This window comes from Gossypium raimondii, chromosome 8 (assembly GCF_025698545.1).
Source record: "Gossypium raimondii isolate GPD5lz chromosome 8, ASM2569854v1, whole genome shotgun sequence".
Taxonomy (NCBI): Eukaryota; Viridiplantae; Streptophyta; class Magnoliopsida; order Malvales; family Malvaceae; genus Gossypium; species Gossypium raimondii.
In genome coordinates this window covers 24975626-24981520 of record NC_068572.1, presented here as the reverse complement: position 1 = coordinate 24981520, position 5895 = coordinate 24975626, and the positions used below count along the sequence as shown (strand labels likewise).

Genomic DNA, 5895 nt, shown 5'->3' with positions numbered 1-5895 from the left:
AGCATTGAGGATATTGAAGATACCTGAGATGCGAGTGAAGTGAGAGGGTCCACTTCATGTATTCCAGCGACTCGTCTTCCTGACGCTACTCGATTGGTTAGCCATTGATAATTGTTGCTAGCAATCCTCTCAATAATTTTGTAAGCCTCATTATAAGACTTATAAAGTAGAGCACCATTAGCAGAGGCGTCCACTACCATCCTCGTGTGAGCGTTGAGACCATTATAGAATGTCTCAAGTTGAATGCAATGTGGGATTCCATAATGAGGGCACTTTCAAAATAACTCTTTTTACCCTTCCCATGCCTCATACAGGGACACACCATCCATTTGTTGGAAGGCAATGATCTCATTCCTCAACTTGGAATTCTTGCTCGACAGGAGATATTTCATAAGGAATCTCTCGACTAACTCTTGCCATGTAGAAATGGAGTTCGGTGGCAATGAGTTCAACCAGGCACGAGCTCTGTTTCTTAGCAAATATGGGAACAACTTCAGTCGTAATGCATCTTCAGGTACTCTGCCTAACTTGAAAGAATCGCTCACTTCCATAAATAGTCTTAAGTGAAGATGAGGATCTTCAATAGGCATTTCACTGAATTGGCCCACAGTCTTAAGCATCTGGAACATTACTGTCTTCAGCTCGAATTGTTGTGCCTCGATTTCGGGTCTCCTAATACCCGGATTAAAATTATTAAATACTTGCACGACATACTGTCATAAAGCTCTATCCGTATCATCAGCAATAAGGATAGGATTCTGAGCAAGGTTTACTCCATTTCCTTGATTCATATTCTTAAAGTTTATCTCTTCGGTCCTTCACTAGTCCGCTTGTCTTCTTCACTGTCGAAAGGTTCGTTCTATTTCAGGGTCCACAGGGAGTAAGTCGATAATCTGGTCAATACTCATAAACACCTAAAATAATCACAGAAAGATTAAGTAAGTAAAGATTTAAACAGGAAAATAAATAAACCAAAATGTAAAAACAGATTCACAAATAATGGTTTTTTTTTAAATAGTCCCCGGCAACGGCGCCAAAAACTTGGAACGGCGATAATGTGCAAGTGTACACAATCGCAACAAGTAATAAAGTGACAAGTAAATGTCGAGTTATCGTACCCACAGGGACTGTAAAAAGGAATATTTATGAAATTAATGTTAAACAATTTGGTGAGGGAAAATATTTCGGTTTAAAGATGATTAAAAAATAAGGGTTAAAAACTAAGTAAAAAAATTTAAAAATAAAAAGGTTGTAATGCACGATTTCAAATAAGGTTTAATCAAGAGGATATAATTGTGTTGGATTAATTACATTCATTTAACTTAGAATTATTAAACTTATGTTTATATTGTTATGAACAAATTCACGGCAACTCGGTAATTTGCTAACTACTGCTCATACATACTTATTAAATTAATCAATCTCTTGAACATTTTTCAATCTCAATCCAAGCGATTAATCAATATTCATAAGCATATAAAAGATCAAGTGAGGTAACAGAGTATCTCTACCTTGAAACAGTTTAATCACAATAATCTTGCAAGTTATGCAAGGCATATGTATCGCCAAAGACAATGCTAAATTAACTTCAGCTACCTCAGAAGAATAAACATGCACTGATTAAGTATTGTGTCGATTAATTACAATTTAAATACGATTTAATAATTAATTCATTAGTTATCTACCAATTAATATTGCAAGAATAAATTAGGTATGATTTTACTTAATCAAGCATCTTACCTAGGCCTATAATAGCACAAACACAATTTCAATAATTCAAGCAAGAAAATATAATCAACCCAACACGGATTAAATTCAAGCTAAATTGATTAAAATAACCATTTCAATAGCATAAATATTCATAAACATGTTTTTCAAAACAATGAAATTTAAAGAGATCGGGAATAAGAAGCAAATCCGGTGTTTCTCTATGGCTTGACTGATTGCTCCGTTCTTTGTTCTCCGTTGTCCTAGGCTATCAAGGTGGCTTATGAATACTTTAATTGCTGCTCAACAATGGCTGATGAGGACCTCTTTCCCAAGAGAAGAAATCAGCACTTAAACAAAAGGGGAAATGGAAAGGAAAAGTTGAGAGAAAGTGAGAGAGGAGAAGAGAGAATGAGAGTGTGAGGGATGAGTTGAATGATCAGAAAGAGGTGGATTTTATAGCTGATTGTGGCTGATAAATATAGAAAATTCCACCAGCCAAAGAGACCCCCCTTGGCTGGCCAGACACATGGCAAAGTTGAGAGATTCAACTTTGCTAAAAATAGTCTAGGGCAAATCCATAAAGCCACATTTTTTTGAGGGGTTTGAATGCAAGGTTGAAAGTTCTTCAAGGGATTCTTTGCAAGCTTATTTAGTCAGCTAAAATTCTGATTTTGGGTAGCATATGGGCGGTTCTGGGCAGCCCAATTGGTGAATGGTTTGGTTCACTAGATTCTGTTCAACCAATGCGGTTCAACTGGACACTTTTTTTCCATAATTAATTAATAAGAATTTATTTAGCCCAAATTAAATTTGGAATAAATTAAAATTAATTATATTATGAATTAACACACATTTTTGGACCATCTTAGGCTGAAAATAAATTTTCCATGATGCTTCAAATTGCTTCTCAATTTTATTCTTTGAGCATTGTCTGCCAAGCCAATTTTCGCCCGTTGTGCGCATCTATCGAAAATAGTCAAAATTAATCAAAATTAACTATAAAATTAATTAAAATTCATAATGTTCATATTTTTAACATAATTTAATTATTTTATAATATTTAATTATTTTTTGACAAGAATTTAACTGAAATAGCATGATTTTATGGTAAAAAGGGCATGTAAAAACACATAAATTTTCGCGTTTCCACTCTTTGAGGGCCGTATGTAATTAAACAAAAAATTGGTTTATAATCAGCCATGTGCAACCGAAAATTGGGTTGACTTGGTCCCCACTGTGGACGGTTTTGCAATTAGAAGAAAACTCTCAGACTTGTAAAAAATAACAGATAGTTTAGAGGACCATATAAATTAATTTAACCACTTTAATTAATTAATTAAACCCAATTTTATTAATAAATATTTAAAATGAATTATTAAAATATAACCTTATAATTTATTATTTAATTTAATCATGCATGGCCCACTTCATAGCTTAAAATATAATATGCTTAAATTAATATAAAATAAGTCATTTTATGCATGAAAACTATATAATAAAACATAAAATCACATTTTAATAATTTCTATGTCCTAATTTCATATTTTCACATATTTTATTAATTTATTAAAAAATTACTTGGTTTTAACAACAATTTTAAGTAAAAAGGTGATGAATTATATAGGAAAAATCCTAAATATTTTTCCATTTACAAGGGATCATTCGGATCTTAAATGGGGAGGCAACCAAGGAGGTTCAAATCAAGCTCAAACCTAAAAAACCCTCATTATCAACCTCCACCATTACAAAAAATATTCATGGGGAATGGCCATGCTACATGTGGTCAAAGATTCGACTGACTAGAGGGGCAGATGCAAACTATGAAAATGGATATTTGACAAGTCCAAGCAACATATGGACGACTCAAATCCTGAATGGATAGCCTCTATCACCGAATGAGCCAATTAATGACAATATTTCAATTTTAAAATGGCTAGAGTCTCCCTAGTAACACAGAGAACAACCCTCAGAGATGTGAGAAAGAGCATGTCAAAGTGACCGCTTTGCGGTCGAGCAAAAATTGAAGTCGCCAAGTAAACCCATCCATGAAGAGGAGGTTCCTGAAGAGGTAGACAAACCCATGGAAGAGGAGGAACCTAAGCACCATAAGCCAATCGAGGAAGTAGTTGAATCGGTGTTTGATTCGATAATAACGATACCAAGCACAACGAAGATGCCATTCTCAACGAGACTAGAGGACAAGAAAAAGTGAGACAAAGTAGATTTTGTAAGTTTTCTAAATTTATTTAAATCCCTTAATGTCAATCTGCCACTCTTAGATCTTATCAATAAGATCCTTAAATATGCCAAGCACCTAAAGAAAATAATGACACGACATGAGAAAATGAAAAAGGGAAAGCAAATTGACATTGATGCCTCGTGTAGTTCACTAATCACTAAAAAGTTACCCCCGAAGTTAAAAAATCTGGGTAGCTTCACGATTCCAATAGAGATAGAGAATGTAACAACTTGGAAGTCAGTGGTGTCGAAAAGTGTGGTTTCAAAAACTCGTTTTCATAAAGTGGACTCGTGAATATTTTCTTAAATATTTACAGAGTTATGTTAGAAGTGAATTGAATTTCGATCGGATAATTTTATAGAATTAGGGCTTAATTAGCGTACAAGGGCTAAATCACGCAAGTGACAAAAGTGTGAATTATTATTAAATTATAAGGTAGAATTTAGCTAAAGGACTTATAGGGTAATTAAACCATTCGTTTAATAGTGGTGAACAACAATATGGCTTTTAATGTTTAAAAATGTTATAAACTAAATTAAGTTAATAATTAAAATAAAGCCATTTGTAATAAAAAATTAAGTTAGTGGGGAAAAAAACATTTTATTCATCTTTACATGCAAAACCAGTTTGGGAGAAAAAGATAAGAGAAACATTCGGCCCTAGACTTCCAAACTCTTCAATAATTTAATTGGTATGTTTAATTTAGTTATTTTCTAGTATTTTTTATGTTTTCATCATCCCTGTACTTTGAGTTAGCTGAGCCATGTTGTATTTTGTGTTATTGTTAAAAATTTGAGGATGTTACCTTGGTTGAATAACTAAAGCTTTGGGGACCAATTTGATAGATTTTAAGTTTAGAATTGAAAAAGGACTAAATTGTAAAGCCGAATGATGATTTTGTGCAATAGGGACTTAAGTGCACAAATTTCAAATTTTGTATTAGTAATGTGAAGTAGGAAGTTAAATTAGGCCTAGAGTGAGATCAATATAAAAATTGGGGGTTAAATTTGGAAATTATGATAGTCCCGATTTTAAGGACTAAATTAAATAAAATGCAAGAGTTGTATGAATTTGAATTGAATTTGAATATGGCTGTGTACTGATGATTTTATACGTTTGCTTTAATCAATAGCTAATGTCGACCCAAATTCCTCAAAAAAGAAAGGAAAAGGCAAAGTTTTTGATGAATAGCTCGGAGTTCACGGTTTGTATTTCTATAATTTGAACTAACTTGTAATTTTTGCATTTTGAATTGTTTATACATGGTAAGAATGTAAGGTGAGATTCCTGGTTCATTGGAAATTATTTGAATTGGTTGATAAGTATGGGGATTAAATTGAATACATGTGAAATGTGTATTTTTATAAATATGAAATTGAATACATAATAAGATGTTTGATACTGCTATCCCTGATAAGAATCAAAGTCGATTGATATATTGTTTGGGATTAAAATAAATAATGAATACCTTATTAACTATTCAGACAAAGTCAGATATAGTTTGCATGGCATAGGATAGGAAAATTTTAAGGTTACTTTTACCACTAGTCAATGAGGCACTGGGTGCCATTTTACTTTGGGTTAGTCGATGGGACACTAGGTGTCAAACATATTGATAGCACTGACCGCAATTGTTTGCTTCAGATTTATCTGATGAGGCACTAGGTGCCAAATTAGTGTGTTGGTTTGATCCGTGTATCCGTTCGAGTCCCGAGTTGTGTTAATAGGGAAATAAATGATAAAATAAGTTATTTGATTCTTGAAATAACTAATAGATGATAAATGGGATCGAAGTAAGAATTGATATATGATCTTGTGGATTGAGTTAGAAACCAGGTGGAGTTGTGATCTATGAACTTATGAAATTTGATGTGGAGATGGAAAATTTCTTATGAAATGTATTTTCCATGACTTGGTATTGGTAAAGGTGAGTTAGTTTTAATCGA

At 33.0% G+C, this 5895-nt stretch overlaps 1 non-coding gene across 1 annotated transcript; it reads left to right on the top strand.

The window, feature by feature from the left end:
- Positions 1-255: 255 nt before the first annotated feature.
- LOC128032203 (small nucleolar RNA R71) lies at positions 256-362 on the top strand. Its single transcript, XR_008188331.1, has one exon. It is a non-coding gene; the product is annotated as a small nucleolar RNA R71 (small nucleolar RNA).
- Positions 363-5895: the final 5533 nt, after the last annotated feature.